Source organism: Mus pahari, chromosome 15 (genome assembly GCF_900095145.1).
Source record: "Mus pahari chromosome 15, PAHARI_EIJ_v1.1, whole genome shotgun sequence".
Lineage (NCBI taxonomy): Eukaryota > Metazoa > Chordata > Mammalia > Rodentia > Muridae > Mus > Mus pahari.
In genome coordinates this window covers 81,393,850-81,412,542 of record NC_034604.1, presented here as the reverse complement: position 1 = coordinate 81,412,542, position 18,693 = coordinate 81,393,850, and the positions used below count along the sequence as shown (strand labels likewise).

Here is an 18,693-nt window from a genome sequence, read left to right as displayed (position 1 = left end):
TGCTATCATACAGGGATGGATAGGCTGCAGTTACTTTTCTCTGTCAGATAATCAGTTTACTTTAAAAGATATAATTTTCAAGAAAGATTCTTTCACTTGACAAATGTTTACTGAGTGTGTCCTCTGTGCCAGACTCAGCTCTACGCACCAAGAAAATACAAAAATGCATCTTAAAAATGAAATCCCATGTCATTTTGTTAGGAAGAGACTGATATGATGCTGAAGGTGTACTAGATATAGTGTGTTGAAGGTGATGGATACCTGAAAAGAAGTGAAGCAAAGCAGGACAGTCAAGATCTGTTGATACAGGCAAGTCCAGGAACTGCTCACTGAGAAAGTGAAATGGGGTGAAGACTGGAGCTGATGGGAGGAGCCTGCATAGCAGACAACCACTCAGGTGTGGCCTTCCTGTTGCACCACACCTCTGGGTTAGATTTGAACAAAGATATTCAACAGAATGGACCTCCAACTACAAAAATATATTATGATCCAAAACACATATAATATACCATTATATCTGATGATTTTTCCACTTTTTAATTTTAAAACAAGCATGGAGTACTACTAAAAATCTAGATATTCCAACCAGGTCCTCTTGGAGGCTAATATATATATATATATATATATATATATATATATATATATATATATAAAAAAATATGATACACTATCAAAGTGAAACTCATTTCTCTCTTCAATTTTAAAAACAATTCAGGGTTGTGGCAAGATGGGTTAGCCAGTTACGATGCTTATTAAAAAAGCCCAGTGACCTGATTCTCCAGAACCTACACAAAGGTAAGAGAATAGAACTAACTCCACAAAGTTATGCTTGAACCAACACAGATGCAGAGTGGCACATGAAACCACACACACCAAACAAACACATACACACAATTATAATATGAATAACTAATATAAATAAAATAGTAATTCTAATTCTTAAAATTTTGTGAGTAATATTTAAACAAGACAATCAAAAATCAAAATTATACCTTTATAAAAAGAAGAACTATATTACATTTGGCCCCATTAGCAGAACCATGATACAATGTGCACATTATAAATGAGGTTATTTCTTATTCTCAACTGGAATTTCATGTTCTCTAAAAACATCTCCCTGTTTTATACTCATGCTGATACACATAATAATTGATTCACACTGATAATCTTTTATATGGAATCATCATATTGAATTCAAGAGGCAAAATTGCCTTTCACCTTTTTTTTTTTATTCTTTAATCAATACTTTTTTTCAGTCCTTTTTTACAGATACTCTGAATCTAATAAAGAAAAAGGGTAAAAGAGCCTTGAACTCATTGGCACAGGGGGAAATTACCTAAACAGAACTCCAATAGCTCAGGCTCTAAGATCAAGAATTAATAAATGGGACCTCATGAAACTGGAAAGTTTCTGTAAGGCAAAGGAGGTATACGATAAGACAAATCAGCAACGTTCACCTTTTATTTTAACAATATGAATTATTCTATTAGATTATGACAATAAAAAAGGAAATGGTTCAGTCTAATAAATTTTGGGAATATTTTATATAAAACAGGAGGTAATAATGATGTGTCCACATGGGGCATGTTTAGGAATTGAAGTACGTACAGAGTATAGATGGGATGATTGTTTAACCAGGAAGTACGCATGACCATAATAGAGAGGTATTTTACAGTCTAAGGGATCCCTGATCTAGTTAGAAAGACATTGAACACATATACAAATACTGATTTACAGAATGCCTTCAATATTATGAACAAAGAAGTTCATGAGGGTATCCAGAAGACCAAATATCCAGACTGGCAGTCCAGTAGAAGCCTTTTGTAGGGAGGATACCTGGAAGAAAGACCTGCCCCCCTGTGGGATGCAAACTCTAGAACCAGGAACACTAGCCAGGTGAGCACTAAAGTCAGGTGCAGGAATGAAAAACTTTAGCAGACAGGAAAACAAGTGTACTATGCCAGCAGCTGGCAATTTTCAATGAAGTTGTAGCTGTGAGTAGTAGAGGGGAAATAAAGACAGGAAATGAAGAGAGGTGACATTTTATAGGTAGGTAGGGTAAGGTTCCCGTTTGCTTTTGTAGACTCTGGATGATGGCTCTAAGTTAACAGAAGGGTAACTGTCACTAACTTGCCTTTTCATTATTCTTTGGAAATTTGACTTTCTTTGAGTATCCACTCCTTTTCTAAATCACAGCGTGAAGAATCTAAGCTACTCTATTGGCTGATCTGAGGAAATGGAAAAAAAAACAAAAACAAAAACAAAAACAAGCCTGACATGACCCAATCATAATGCAGGAGATTATTGGCATTCTATACCAGAGGACCATTTTCTCTTTCCTCCGCTTCCTCACACAATGTGAACAAGAAGGAATGTTGCATGGTCACTACACTACCCTACATAATTATCGTGAAGATCAATCTGAGGACAATTGTCAGAAGATGGATACAAACTCACAACTAGAATCATTAAACCACTGAATCCATCAACTGTGACATCAGAGCATACAGTGAGATATATTACATTTTATAATTATATCTAAAGTGGTACAATTTCTTTCTGTCTGTGCTGTAAAGATAAAAAATGTGAATGAGCAAACACTGACATCCAACTTTTAGAACATCTTTACCATCATCTAAACAAAATAAAATGGCCACCTGGACTTGGATATTCTCCATGCAGATGAGATGAATTAGCTGTCTTCCAAGACATGGCTTGTAATCTCAGAGACACAGCAATAATAGGCATGTTTATAATTCCATGTGATCTAGGCTGAATTCAGTCAGGAAAATATACCTAGATTCAATAGATGGTATTTTCACAAAGATAAACAACTGGAGAAGTTTATAGACGATACAAATATAATAAAATAGATCAAGTGAGAAAAATAACAAAAAGACAAGCTTTAAAAAATATCCATTCCTGTGATAATCGTTAAAGGGTCCAGGAGGAGGGATGCCCACTATAGAGGTTTCTGGTTAAAGCTAGAACATTGAGGAGCTGAAGTTCATCTAGCGATATCAGGAAAGGTTAAGGAATGAATCAATCAGGGGGAAAAGGAGGAAAGGACAAATAAGAAAACTGATTATCTGAGAGTTTAAATGACCACTAGTGGAAGATGCTTAAGAAACACCCACAGCTAACATCGCACCCAGTGGGGGAAGTCCCTCTAAGGTTAGGAGCAAGACAGGTGATTGCTTCCACTACTGCTATTCATACTGCTCTCTAGGCTTTACCCAGAGCAAATAAGCAAGAAGAAATAAAAGATACCTATACAGCCAAGGAAGAAGCAATCCTGTACAGTGATGACATGATTTTGTATATTAGCAGACAAGACATCTACTCAATACTGTTTAGATAACAAAGCAAAATTGCATGATAGAAAATGAACATATGAAAAGTTAGTGTATCTCTAAATACTAACAATAAATCACATGAATAGAAATTTTAAATAACAATTTTATTTATAATCCAGAAAGTAAAACACATCTGAATAAATTTAACCAAGTAGATGAATCAATAGTTTACATTGAAAATGACAAATGTTCAAAGTTTTTTTTTTTTTNATACCATTATATCTGATGATTTTTCCACTTTTTAATTTTAAAACAAGCATGGAGTACTACTAAAAATCTAGATATTCCAACCAGGTCCTCTTGGATATTAATATATATATATATATATATATATATATATATATATATATATATATAAAAAACTATGATACACTATCAAAGTGAAACTCATTTCTCTCTTCAATTTTAAAAACAATTCAGGGTTGTGGCAAGATGGGTTAGCCAGTTACGATGCTTATTAAAAAAGCCCAGTGACCTGATTCTCCAGAACCTACACAAAGGTAAGAGAATAGAACTAACTCCACAAAGTTATGCTTGAACCAACACAGATGCAGAGTGGCACATGAAACCACACACACCAAACAAACACATACACACAATTATAATATGAATAACTAATATAAATAAAATAGTAATTCTAATTCTTAAAATTTTGTGAGTAATATTTAAACAAGACAATCAAAAATCAAAATTATACCTTTATAAAAAGAAGAACTATATTACATTTGGCCCCATTAGCAGAACCATGATACAATGTGCACATTATAAATGAGGTTATTTCTTATTCTCAACTGGAATTTCATGTTCTCTAAAAACATCTCCCTGTTTTATACTCATGCTGATACACATAATAATTGATTCACACTGATAATCTTTTATATGGAATCATCATATTGAATTCAAGAGGCAAAATTGCCTTTCACCTTTTTTTTTTTATTCTTTAATCAATACTTTTTTTCAGTCCTTTTTTACAGATACTCTGAATCTAATAAAGAAAAAGGGTAAAAGAGCCTTGAACTCATTGGCACAGGGGGAAATTACCTAAACAGAACTCCAATAGCTCAGGCTCTAAGATCAAGAATTAATAAATGGGACCTCATGAAACTGGAAAGTTTCTGTAAGGCAAAGGAGGTATACGATAAGACAAATCAGCAACGTTCACCTTTTATTTTAACAATATGAATTATTCTATTAGATTATGACAATAAAAAAGGAAATGGTTCAGTCTAATAAATTTTGGGAATATTTTATATAAAACAGGAGGTAATAATGATGTGTCCACATGGGGCATGTTTAGGAATTGAAGTACGTACAGAGTATAGATGGGATGATTGTTTAACCAGGAAGTACGCATGACCATAATAGAGAGGTATTTTACAGTCTAAGGGATCCCTGATCTAGTTAGAAAGACATTGAACACATATACAAATACTGATTTACAGAATGCCTTCAATATTATGAACAAAGAAGTTCATGAGGGTATCCAGAAGACCAAATATCCAGACTGGCAGTCCAGTAGAAGCCTTTTGTAGGGAGGATACCTGGAAGAAAGACCTGCCCCCCTGTGGGATGCAAACTCTAGAACCAGGAACACTAGCCAGGTGAGCACTAAAGTCAGGTGCAGGAATGAAAAACTTTAGCAGACAGGAAAACAAGTGTACTATGCCAGCAGCTGGCAATTTTCAATGAAGTTGTAGCTGTGAGTAGTAGAGGGGAAATAAAGACAGGAAATGAAGAGAGGTGACATTTTATAGGTAGGTAGGGTAAGGTTCCCGTTTGCTTTTGTAGACTCTGGATGATGGCTCTAAGTTAACAGAAGGGTAACTGTCACTAACTTGCCTTTTCATTATTCTTTGGAAATTTGACTTTCTTTGAGTATCCACTCCTTTTCTAAATCACAGCGTGAAGAATCTAAGCTACTCTATTGGCTGATCTGAGGAAATGGAAAAAAAAACAAAAACAAAAACAAAAACAAGCCTGACATGACCCAATCATAATGCAGGAGATTATTGGCATTCTATACCAGAGGACCATTTTCTCTTTCCTCCGCTTCCTCACACAATGTGAACAAGAAGGAATGTTGCATGGTCACTACACTACCCTACATAATTATCGTGAAGATCAATCTGAGGACAATTGTCAGAAGATGGATACAAACTCACAACTAGAATCATTAAACCACTGAATCCATCAACTGTGACATCAGAGCATACAGTGAGATATATTACATTTTATAATTATATCTAAAGTGGTACAATTTCTTTCTGTCTGTGCTGTAAAGATAAAAAATGTGAATGAGCAAACACTGACATCCAACTTTTAGAACATCTTTACCATCATCTAAACAAAATAAAATGGCCACCTGGACTTGGATATTCTCCATGCAGATGAGATGAATTAGCTGTCTTCCAAGACATGGCTTGTAATCTCAGAGACACAGCAATAATAGGCATGTTTATAATTCCATGTGATCTAGGCTGAATTCAGTCAGGAAAATATACCTAGATTCAATAGATGGTATTTTCACAAAGATAAACAACTGGAGAAGTTTATAGACGATACAAATATAATAAAATAGATCAAGTGAGAAAAATAACAAAAAGACAAGCTTTAAAAAATATCCATTCCTGTGATAATCGTTAAAGGGTCCAGGAGGAGGGATGCCCACTATAGAGGTTTCTGGTTAAAGCTAGAACATTGAGGAGCTGAAGTTCATCTAGCGATATCAGGAAAGGTTAAGGAATGAATCAATCAGGGGGAAAAGGAGGAAAGGACAAATAAGAAAACTGATTATCTGAGAGTTTAAATGACCACTAGTGGAAGATGCTTAAGAAACACCCACAGCTAACATCGCACCCAGTGGGGGAAGTCCCTCTAAGGTTAGGAGCAAGACAGGTGATTGCTTCCACTACTGCTATTCATACTGCTCTCTAGGCTTTACCCAGAGCAAATAAGCAAGAAGAAATAAAAGATACCTATACAGCCAAGGAAGAAGCAATCCTGTACAGTGATGACATGATTTTGTATATTAGCAGACAAGACATCTACTCAATACTGTTTAGATAACAAAGCAAAATTGCATGATAGAAAATGAACATATGAAAAGTTAGTGTATCTCTAAATACTAACAATAAATCACATGAATAGAAATTTTAAATAACAATTTTATTTATAATCCAGAAAGTAAAACACATCTGAATAAATTTAACCAAGTAGATGAATCAATAGTTTACATTGAAAATGACAAATGTTCAAAGTTTTTTTTTTTTTTAAAAAAAAAAAGCCTAAAAATGAAAAGGCATGCTTAAGAATGTATCTAGAAAGCCGGGCAGTGGTGGCACACGCCTTTAATCCCAGCACTTGGAAAGCAAAGGCAGGTGGATTTCTGAGTTTGAAGCCAGCCTGGTCTACAGAGTAAGTTCCAGGACAGTCATGGCTAAAAAGAGAAACCTTGTCTCGAAAAACAAAACAAAACAAAACAGAATATATCTAGAATATATCAGTGTTCATAAATGGAAATTTTACAAAGACAATATTTTCAATTAAACCCATAGCCTTATCAGTCATTAATAAAATTTAAGTGACCTTATATTGAAAATGGGAAATATGATTGTGAAATTCATACTGTATTGAAAGGGGTCCTGAACATCCAACATTTGCCTGAAGAGAGAAGATTGGGTGATCCCCATGCCCCATTTTAAAACAGTTCAAAGCTAATAATCAAAACCTTGATGTTGGGAAAAGGACAAACAGAAAAATAAATGGCATGAAAGTGACAAAAACTGGCACTTGAGGGTTGGAGTAGAAATCTAGTTCAGTGGAAGCTTCCTAAAATATATAAAGCTAACCCTAATGAAGTTTCAAAATAATGAGAGAGCTGAAGTCACAACTAGCCATATCACATCCCCAAATGAAGCTTCTAGTATTAGTACTGGGTTACACCCAATTGAGTTTTGAGCCAAAGGGGTTCCATGTATATCCTCACACAATTCAGGCAGTTGCCAAGATATGTTTCTCTCCACAGACAGACAAGACCTTCAATGTTTAAGAAAATACGCACGTAACCCATTAAACATGGAGTTTTCAAGCTGGTGCCTACAAAGAACTTTCATTCCTATCTTCCTGATATCTTTTGGAATGGGAAGGTATGCTGCAGGCTAAAAAAAGGAGAAATATATACGGCACCACAGCCACAAAACCTTTGAAGTATAATTTGTCCTGCTTGCAAAATATGCTAGGATGATGATGGCTTAAGGCTTAGGAGAGTAACCAACTAACGTCTTATTGGATTTAAGACCCACTTCATGAGATGTAATCAATATGCAGTATTGCTTGGATAACCAAGAATCAAAGCCATGAGAGCCAAGGGACCCAGGGTAAAACCAAATGCTACTAGGTTTTTCTTTTGGGGGTGGTGTGGGAAGGAGGGTGTTGTTGTTTTGTTGTTGTTGTTTTAAGTAACAATAAAATGACTCCTAATATTCTGGTGAATACATAGGCCAATGCCTTCTTCAGCCATCATCAGAGAAAATTCCTTCTGGGGCAGATGGGAACAAGTAGAGACTCACAACCAGACACCGTGATTGCGCATGCGCGCGCACACGTACGTACACACACACACACACACACACACACACACACACACACATAAAGAGAGAGGGAGAGAGAGGAGAGAGATGGAGAGAGGGGGGAGAGAGAGCAGCAGAGAGACAGAGAGAAGAGAGGAGAGATGATAAACCTTGAAACACAACATCTCTAAATGGAATGTCTCCATTAAATCCCTCGCCTCAGATCTCAGAGAACCCCGTGGAAGAGGAAACAGAAAGAGTGTAAGAATCAGAGGTAACAGAGGACACCAAAAGTACAAGGCCTGCTAAATCAACTGAGCAAACTTCGTATGAACTCACAGAGACAGAAGCATTAAGCACAGGACCAACATGAGTCTGTACCAAGTCCTCTGTATATATATTGTAGCTTTCAGTTCAGTATTTTTATGAGACTCCTGAGTGTATGAACAAGTGTGTCTCTGATCCTTTGCCTTCCCTTGGGTCCATTTTTTTCTTTTTTTCTATTGGATTGCCTTGTCTACCTTTACTGTGACAGTTTTTGTTTTGTTTTACATTATTTTGTTATAAAAATTGAAAACTTCAAAAACTAAAACAATACATCTTTAGTGAATTGATGTTCAACACTGAATCAAGACAAATCAGTGGGAAACAACACAGTATTCAAGGAATGGACCTGGAACAACTGTATGGCCACGTGAAATTAAATTTGTAATTCTCGCCATACATAAGAACTGTGTCAGATGAATTGACCTAAATGTAAGAGCAGCATGACCTTAAAGTTGACTAGGGATTATTAGATATGGCACCAAAAGGAAGAAATAAAAGGAAAAGCAAATTGCTACTCATTAAAATTAACACTATTGTGTATCAAAACAGTTGCCAAGAAGGTGAAAAGCCAGCCAATATAATGAAAGAAAACATTTGTGAATTAAATATCTGACTTGAAAGTTATAAAATATGTAACCCAGCTGGGAAATGAGCAAAGTACTTCAAGAGACATTTCTTCAAAGAACATGCAAAAATGGCCAACAAACATGATGAAAGGTATTCAATATCATTAATTATAAGGTAAGTGCAGATAAAACTAAATGGAGAAATCACTTTATAGTCAGTCAAGCGGCTATCTAATAAGAGAAGATGGAATCATGCTGTGAATAAGCTGAAACCTTTGTGTATTACTAACAAAAATATGAAAAGTTGAAACTGCTGTGGAAAGTATTTTTCAATTCTTCAAATAGGATCACAGGATGTAACAATTTCACTCATAGAAATGTACCCCGTGATATTAAAACAGAAAATAAATACTCTTTCACACATCATCATTCATAGCCGCACTGTTCACAAGAATTAGACAGTGAAAACAACCTGAATATCCATCATATGCATGGGGTAAACAAATTCAATATACTCATAGCAGGAGACATTATTCTGTCACAATAAGAAATAGGCATTGATTCATGCCATCATATGAATGATTATAGAAAATAAATAAAACAGTGTAGGCACAAATGGCCCCAGAATGGGTAAATCTGTAAGATATACAAAGCACATTGATGTTTGGAGAAGCTGGTAGAATAACAGAATGGGGAGTGACTCATTTATAAATTTTATTGGGGGATTTAAAAAATGGTTTTAAATGGATAAGAAGTGATTATTGGGACTATAGAAATGGCTCACTGACTAAGAGCAATGGTTACTCTTCCAGAGGACTCAGGTTCAAGCCCCAGCACCAATAGGAAGCCTTATTACACACACACACACACACACACACACACACACACACACACAAAACCACACACACAAAGTGAAGTGGTCATTTTAGAGCATTATGAATCTGTTAAACACAACTTAAGCAGACACTTAAACATGATTTGATTACTTTTTTAAAATTTATTTATTATTATTTTCTTTATTTACATTTCAAATGCTATCCTGAAAGTTCCCTATACCCCACCCCTGCCCCTGCTCCCCTACCTACCCACTCCCACTACTTGGTCCTGGCCTTCCCCTGTGCTGGGTCATATAAAGTTTACAAGACCAAGGGGACTCTCTTCCCAATGATGGCCGATTAGGCCAGATTTGATTACTTTTATGTGATTATAAATTCCATTATAGTAAAACAAATATTGTTAGTGATAATCAACATTGCAACTGTACCTTTGTAATCCCAACTGCAGAAGCCAGTACAGTTTGCTGTTCATTGTGTATTTATTACTTGATTCCCCAATACCCTGAACTGTGACTAACGTTAAGCTTCCTAGAACACTGAAAGGACAGAGCCCAATGACATGCTGTGTTAGATGCTTGTGACAACAGCTAGAAATGAATAATATAAAAAAAATCATAGTCCACATTGTCAGTTAAGAATTTGAGAGATTAAAAATTAAATGTTTGCAAATTGAGTGTGTGTGTGTGTGTGTGCGCGCGCGCGTGCGCATGTGTGTGTTCAGGAAAAGACAGGAATTAGGATCCAGTAAAGTTGTATAATATAGAAAAACAAATTAGATACTATGACAGTGTATTCCTACAAATGGAATTAGGTGTGATGTGATTTTTCTCCACTCAGTGACTTAGAATTCTTACAAACAGAATTGAAAGATGTTTCCCTCACTAGGATTAAGCAGGTGGGTTTGTTAAAGCAATCTTGAAGTTAACTAATTGATTAGAGTTTGTAGTTCATTCCCAAGTCATTCAATGCTGGTTCGTCAGATATTAGAGGTCAGAGATCAGTTGACTTAGAAATCTAAGCGCACAGAGGTCATATATGAGTTGGGAAAGGCACCTCTGGACTGACGGTTGAAGACAAAAGTTTGGCTGTTACCACTTTGCTGGGGACAAGCTCTATCTATCAACATCTAAGTAAAGACAAATAGAGATGGCAACTGAGCTATTTATGTGATGTTGACAGTCATTTTTTGCATGATTTATGGAAGGGTTTGGCTTGAGAAGCTTTTTTTTTTTTTTCATCCGAATAGAGCAGTCTGTACAAAGGAGCTTTATCCTCAAGAAAACCATTAATCAATATATTCCTGCATGCTTTCCACTATTTTAAACATCATGGCAATGCACATGAGCAGCAGTCTGTCTTCAGAGATATCTCATATGGGTCTGGTGAACATCTTTAGACACATTCTTTCTAGCCACAAAGGCAGGCCCCTCCGTTTTTCCTTGATTTCACTGCATCTGAAATCTGATACACTTTGATTAATATGTGTTTCTACCACTTCTGAACTCTGGAAGGAGTCTCATCTTTCTTCATTACTCTAATGGCATCTTTTCCTCCAAGATTCACTCTGGGACACCCTGTGATACCTCTCTACTCACTCAAACCACAGGAAAGCAGAGAATCCCCAAGCTGAGAGCATTGCTACTCTGAAAACTCATGACCACTATCGGGAAAATCACAAATAAAGGATCTTTGTTTCAGTTCTTATTTCCAAAATGAGAGGATGGGTGTATGATAGGACACCGTAACTTAGCTGTTTTAGGCTCTCAGAACTTTAGACAGATTCCAATGAAACACCATATCCTTGGCTTTTACTGCAGCACTAGGAAATCCTCATCAACTGTGGAAGTTGTGGTCTCCTCTGCCTCATGGTTCCCTTAGAATCTCAACAAGTAATATTCCATTCAAGTCAGAATCCTTAGTTTGCATTCAGCAGTGATCATCTGCAGCAGTAGAGTTAGACCTTGTGGCCCATGAACCAAATCCAGGCCACTATTTAATTTCTATAAATGTTAGCTAGATCACAGCCCTTCTCATCTGTTTAATTGTATGTGCCTATTTTTTGTGCTATAGTCTTCCACAGGAAACGTTTGCCAACCTTCTCACACTACATAAATTCTCTAGATAGCAGACACTTGTTATGTTCACCTCACTCAACCTTTTCTAAGAAGAGGAAGACTAAGTGTGATAGATCAGACACTAATAAAATCATGTCGGTTTTCTCATCTTAGGAATTTTATTATGATAAAACAACTTTTTTTTTCCTGAAGACACAGAGAAAAGTATTTAAATGGCACCATTTACCAAATCTATACCCACAGCTGTTTCTGATAGTGTCCCTGCCCTGCATTATCTGATTGCACCACAGGCTTATTGTGTGAAGTGTCAGCTCAGCTACAGCCAATGTTTTCCTGGCATATACTGATTGTAGTACTGGGTTCCATAGACCTTTTTCATACAACTATGTTTTCCATTTTCACCATGTTCCCTTACCTTCCTCCTTCCCACACTTTCTCTTTCCTCTCCTTCCCTAGACAGTACTGGCTTTAATTTCATGTTGCATGCACAGACCTGGATTTATAGTTTTACATAAAGTGTGGGGTCCAATCTTTCTTTATAAGAAGGCTACTTACCTTGATGCTCTCTGGCTGTAACTCTCGCTGCAGATAAGTGGATTGCTTAGAGCTTCCTGGCCTCTGGCTAGCACTGGGAGTTTGCCTCTTTTTGGGAACCAACTCTGGCCTGCAGTTGAGGTTTTCTTTCCACCACAGCCTCTTCCAGCAGCCACTGATAGCAAGCACTGTTTCATAAGGCAGGGTTTCCTGAAGTCAAGAAGTCTTCTGCGTCTAGAAGCAACTTTACGGTTTCATCTACTCATACTCATTGCAAAATCAAAGAGTTCCAAGCCCACATGCACTTTTCATACTCGATTCTAACTCCAAATTGAAACTAAATATACTTTTTTTAAAATTTAAAGTTCATTTCTTTCTTTTCATTTCCCTATTTCTTCCTGCCAATCAAAGAAATGTACCTTCAGAAGTATTTACAATTCAGGAAGTTTTATTATCTTAGGCCTTATCTAAACATGTTTCTAGTACTACCGGTCTCTCTCTCTCTCTCTCTCTCTCACACACACACACACACACACACACACACACAATCTCATCTTTGTCATATAGTCTGTGACACTCCCCATCCCCATACCCAGAGGTCTGAGTACATGGCTCAATTGGTTAAGGGTTAACTCCACATACATGAGGATCTGAGTTCTATCTCCAAAACTTAGGTCAACAGCAGGGTGCAAAAATACATGCCATCCAGAGACTGGCACACCTGGGGATTCATCCCATATACAGAGACCAAACCCAGACACTATTGGAGAGACCTGTGGCTCCAGCCACTTACATAGCAGAGGATGGCCTTGTTGGCCATCAATGGAAGGAAAGACCCTTGGTCCTGTGAAGGCTCGATGCCCCAGAGTAGGGGAATGCCATGGTGAGGAGGTGGGAGTGGGTAAATGGGTGGGGGAGCGCCCTCATAGAAGCAAGATGAGGGGGATAGGATAGGGGGTTTCTGGAGGGGAGACCAGGAAAGGGGATAACATTTCAAATGTAAATAAATAAAATACCTAATTTAAAAACAACGCAGAACAATATAGTAAAATACACACCAGTATTAGTCATTGAGAATGTCTGGCCAGTGAAGATTTTGGCCCAAAATGTAAGGAAGACATCAGACATCAACCTTTAGCCTGTACACACATTAACAGACAAAGGAGTACAAATTGATATTGTTAAAGATCAGTCCCTATATATTAGGCAAAATCTTTTTGGCAACCTTCACATGCATTTACTGAAGCACATAACATATCCTTTTGTGATTACTTTTCTTATTCTAGTCTTAATTTTTTAATTAAAATATAATTACTCCTTCCTTTTCTGTCCTACCTCCAACCTATCCTGTCCCCTCTCTCCCTTCTACGCCCTCTATTTCCCTCTCAAATTGATGGCCTTCTTTTTATCATTGCTATATATCAATATATAATTACAACTTGCTGAATCCATTTAGAGTTACTTGTGTATACAAGATTTCAGAGCTGACCACTTTGTATAATAAATTAGGGGCTCATTCCTGGAAGAGTATAATTCTACCTCCCTAATAAGAGAGAAGTTGCCTGTTGTTTTTTGTCTAGAGATGAGACCCCATGAGATTTACCCCTTCCATGTTAACATATGTAAAAATATTATCATTGTTCAGAAACTTTATAGTCAGCCATATTGTTGAGGTATCATGAGTCTACCTTCCCTGTCATGTCTAGGAAACACAATCTCACAGCAGATGTCCTGGTCCTCTGGCTCTTAAAATCTTTCCACTCTCTTCTTGATGTCCCCTGAGTCTTAGGTGCAGGAGTTGTGCTATAGATGTTTAATTGGAAGGAGAATCACCACAATCCATTAAGTTCTACGTTATGACCTGTTGTGCTTTTCTACAATGGCCACTGCTGAAAATAGAATTTTCTTTGACTGGGAGTTAGATGCACCATCTGTATCTAAGGATGAATTTTAGAATGCAGTTAAGAATTATGATGGTCTAGTAAAGTGATGATTCTCTCTTAAAATCACTAGTCCTTGGCAGTTATCTAAGTTTCCAGAACCAGGCATTTTCCTCCTATTGAGTGGGTCTGTAGTCTACTTAGCTGTTGGCTATCATTAAGATTAGAGTGTGACTGTTGGAACTTGAAGAATATATTCTAAGTCTTGGGAATACCAAAGGATAACAATTTTATCTGTTGTTTGACTAACAAAATTATGACATTCCCCTCTTGGTGAAGTCAACTTGAAGGATATGGCTGATGCCTGAAGTCATCATGAAAATACTAGGAACACAGAACTACACTTGGCAAAGGAGAAATCATTATAAGCCAAATAGCCTTATACATTAATCATAATTTGGGCTATAAAGCTAGCCTTGGCTGCTATGCTAACTGTATGTCTGAAAGCATGGAAATGGAGTAGCAGTGTTGTCCTCCATTACACAAATGCATTATAGTGCATCACAGGAAGTTTTCTAATATACCCACCTGAATCTCATCAGTTCTTTAAATGCCTCACTGTCCTGGGGAAATAAACTTTACTCTAAAGCCCTTTTACCTGAATCTACTTTTTCCAATTTCATGTCTCACAAGTATTCTAATTCTAAGCTTCCATTCAGATATAAATAATATTTTATATTTTAAAGACCATGATCTATTAAAGTAGAGCCTATGCATACAAGAGTAAATTTCCTTGATTTCTCTTACTGCTCTTCCATCCATCAGGTCTCAGCCCAGTCATCCTTCATAAAAGTTTCTCTTGACTGGAGAGAGATCTCCAAAATCTCCAACTATGAGTTATAGTTTTTATTATAGCTGGCTCTCACTTTAATCTCTCACCTGATCTCCAAAATCAGGTTTCAGTATCCCTCCTGTGATCTTCTTGCAACCTTGGCATGCATTTACTGAAGCATATAATATACCTTTTGTGATTGCTTTGCTTATTCTAGTCTAATAAATCCTTTCAAGGTGGAAGTAATGGTACAAGCCTGTGATCTCAGCACCTGGGAATTAGTAGGACGAGAATCACTTGTTCAAGTCACATGTAGCTACAGAGTGAGTTCAATACCAGCCACAAAGTATCAAAATTAATGAACAAATGACTAAGACACATTGTCTTGTCCACTGCTCTTTTCTCATCATCTGGCACCTGGGTTGGGGTATAACCAACACTTGTTAAATTAGGATGAAGCAATAACTTCAGCTCCTTGGGTTTTATAGCACATATCCACAAATTACTTATAATCTGTATTTCATCTTGTTTCTAGTACAAAGATGATCTTCTCCCACAACTTTCCATTTCCCCAATGAATAAGAAAAAAATCAACACACATACACACACACACACACACACACACACACAAAACCCACTGTATAACCCAAGTACACTGATTTTACATTATAAATCTTGTGTTCTTATGTTAGACCAAATAATCCTCATAATGGTTCAGTGGGCTTTGAACTGAATCTCAGACATTGGCTAAAACTGTCATTGTCTACACACATGATTAAGTGTTTTTAAAGTGAGAACCAGCTATAATAAAAACTATAATTCATATCTGTAGTGTATATAGTCTATTTTTCTACTCCCTATCTCATTCAATCTCAGAGTTATAAGATTAATTTTTAACAAATTATTATATGTTTTGTACTCACTTATTATATCTATTTCCACAGCGCGCACGTGCACACACACACACACACACACACACACACACACACACCATTATTATCATCATCATTATCTTCATCATAACTCTCATGATAGCCGTAACCTATAGTAAGGTTATTGTTATTGTTGCCATGGACAGAACCAAGACATGTGCTTTTTCTTGATGGAATTGTAGTCGTTTTATGCATTGTGAGTGGTGCTGTTGATGATGTATATAACCTTTAAAAGGTGGAACCTTGATAGAGGAAATGTATCTCTGCTGGGGTTGGGTGGGAGGGTACTTTGAACATTTATAGCCTTGTTCCACTTCCCATTCTCTCTGAGTGTCTGTGTGCGTGTCTCTGTCTCTCTGTCTGTGTCTTTTTTCTGTCTCTGTCTCTGTGTATGTGTTTCTCTCTGTGTCTATTGTCTGTTTCCATCTCTCTGTCTGTATGTCTCTCCATCTCTGTCTGTCTGCCTCTGTCTGCCTGTCTGTCTGTCTCTATCTATCTGTTCTCTCTCTCTCTCTCTCTCTCTCTCTCTCTCTCTCTCTCTCTCTCTATCTCTCTCTCTCTCTCTCTCTCTTTTTCCTGGATGTAATTGACCATTTTCCTAATACTACCTCCCTGCCATTTATGCTTCTGTCCTTTTGGAACTGAAAACTAAAATAAACCCCTTCTTTCCTAAGTTGCTGCTGGTCATTATTTTTCTACAAAGCAATAGGAATATAAGTAATAACCATTAATAACAGCTTTGATAGCTGATTTTTAAAGAAATGCAGGGACAAAATGTAGCAGAAACTGAAGGAAAGGCAATCCAGTGACCAACCCAACTTGGGATCCATCCCATAGGCAGGCACCAAACCCTGACACTATTACTAATGCTATGTTGTACTTGCAGACAGGAGTGTAGCCTGCCTGTTCTTTGAGAGGCTCTACCAACAGCTTACTGAGACAGATGCAGATACAGACAAGCATTGGACTAAGGTTAGGGGTCTCTGGGAAGAGTTAGGGGAAGGATTGAAGGAACTAAAGGAGATGGTAACTTCATAAAATTATCAAAGGTATCAACTAACCCAAATTCCTGGGAGCTCCTAGAGACTAAGCCACCAAGCAAAGAGTATACACAGGTTGGTCCAAGACTCCCAGCACTTAGGTAGGAGCGGACTGCCTTGTCTGGCCTCTGTGGGAGAGGATGCACATAATCCTGCAGAGACTTGATGCCCCAGAGTGTGGGGAGAGCCAGGGGTGGGATCTGCCCTGTCAGAGACAAAGGGGTGGAGGCATGGGGGAGGAACTCTGCAAAGAGGGACCAGAAGGGGAACGACATTTGAGATGTAAATAAATAAAAATTAATTTAGAAAAGAATTTTAAAAGTTTGTAATACAAAAGCTTAACAATTATGTTTATATGAATGTTAAAGGAATGCAAGGTACCCAATAATGAGGGTCTTGGAAATGTATATTCTCCCCAACACAAAGCTATAAACTTTCAATCAGCAAGTAGAAGAAATATATAACTGTCATGTGATCAGCAATCAATCAGGAAGCAAACAATCGAATCATCCTGAGACTGATGAAGCTGCTCCACTCTCAAAGTTCTCCCCAGAACAATAAATGAAGACAACAAGACAGAAAAATCAGTCAAGCAGAATGAAGATTGGTCACCACATATGGAAACAGATGGATTACTCCAGTATTTCTGTGGACCCTTACAAAAGACATTTTTATCATTTTAAAACAAAGCAATGTTTTTTTGGTGTTACTATCTGTTGACTAAAGTAGGAGACACAGTAAAAAAAAAAAAAAAAATCATATCACAGGAAGTACCACATTAGCTAGATTTTGCCTCTTTCTTGTAAGTTTCCAGGGCACCAACATTGCTCTAACAACGTGTAAGAGATGGAAAATAGTAAGGTGGGTTCACTCAGGAGTGCATAGGCCACAGAAGCAGCAGAGCAGCTGGGGCAAACTATTACATGTACCCAGAAGGTGGAGCTGATCCTCAGTCCTCTGTACACCTTTCCTGCCAGAGGAGAGCTTGCCTCCAGGAAGTATCTGATCCTGGAATTCAGGTGAGATCAGTACTTTCTCTCAGGTGACTCCCTCAGCCAGGTCCACTCAGGAGCACACAGGCTGCAGAAACAGCAGAGCAGCTGGGAAGGGTCCTACGGGCCTATATCTGCACCCAGGTGATGGGGCTGTTCCATAGCCCTCTGTGCACTGGTCTTGCTAGGAGAGAGCTGGTCTCCTTGGAGTGCTGACAAAGGCTTACAGACTCACAGGAGTAACAAGCTCCAGCCAGAGACAGCAAGAACATCTAAAACCAGAGATTACAAGATGGAAAAAGGCAAATGCAAGACCCAGGAATCCCATCACAGCAAATCCTGGATAACCCAACACCAGAAAAGCAAGATTCAGATTTAAAATCATATCTCATGAAGCTGGTAGAGGATTTTAAGAAGGACATTAATAACTCTCTTAAAGAAATACAGGAAAACACAGTGAAACAGGTAGAAGCCCTAAAAGAGGAAACACAAAAATCCCTTAAAGAATTGCAGGAGAACACAAACAAACAAGTGAAGGAATTGAACAAAACCATCAAGTATCTAAAAATGGAAGTAGAAACAATAAAGAAATCACAAAGGGAGGCAACTCTGGAGATAGAAAACCTAGGAAAGAGATGTGGAGCCATACATGCAAGCATCACCAACAGAATAAAAGAAATAGAAGAGAGAATCTAAGGACCAGAAGATACCATAGAAAACATTGATACAACAATCAAAGAAAATGCAAAAGGCAA

The 18,693-nt window shown here is 37.4% G+C and overlaps 1 protein-coding gene across 2 annotated transcripts in view; it reads right to left on the bottom strand.

Annotated features, from left to right (window-relative positions):
- Positions 1–12,496, bottom strand: part of Cd226 (CD226 molecule) — a 75,579-nt gene extending 63,083 nt beyond the window's left edge. For both annotated transcript variants that reach the window (XM_021214881.1, XM_021214880.1), the window contains exon 1: positions 12,284–12,496. The gene's annotated coding sequence lies outside the window, so the exon portion shown is untranslated. The remainder of the gene's footprint in view (positions 1–12,283) is intronic.
- Positions 12,497–18,693: the final 6,197 nt, after the last annotated feature.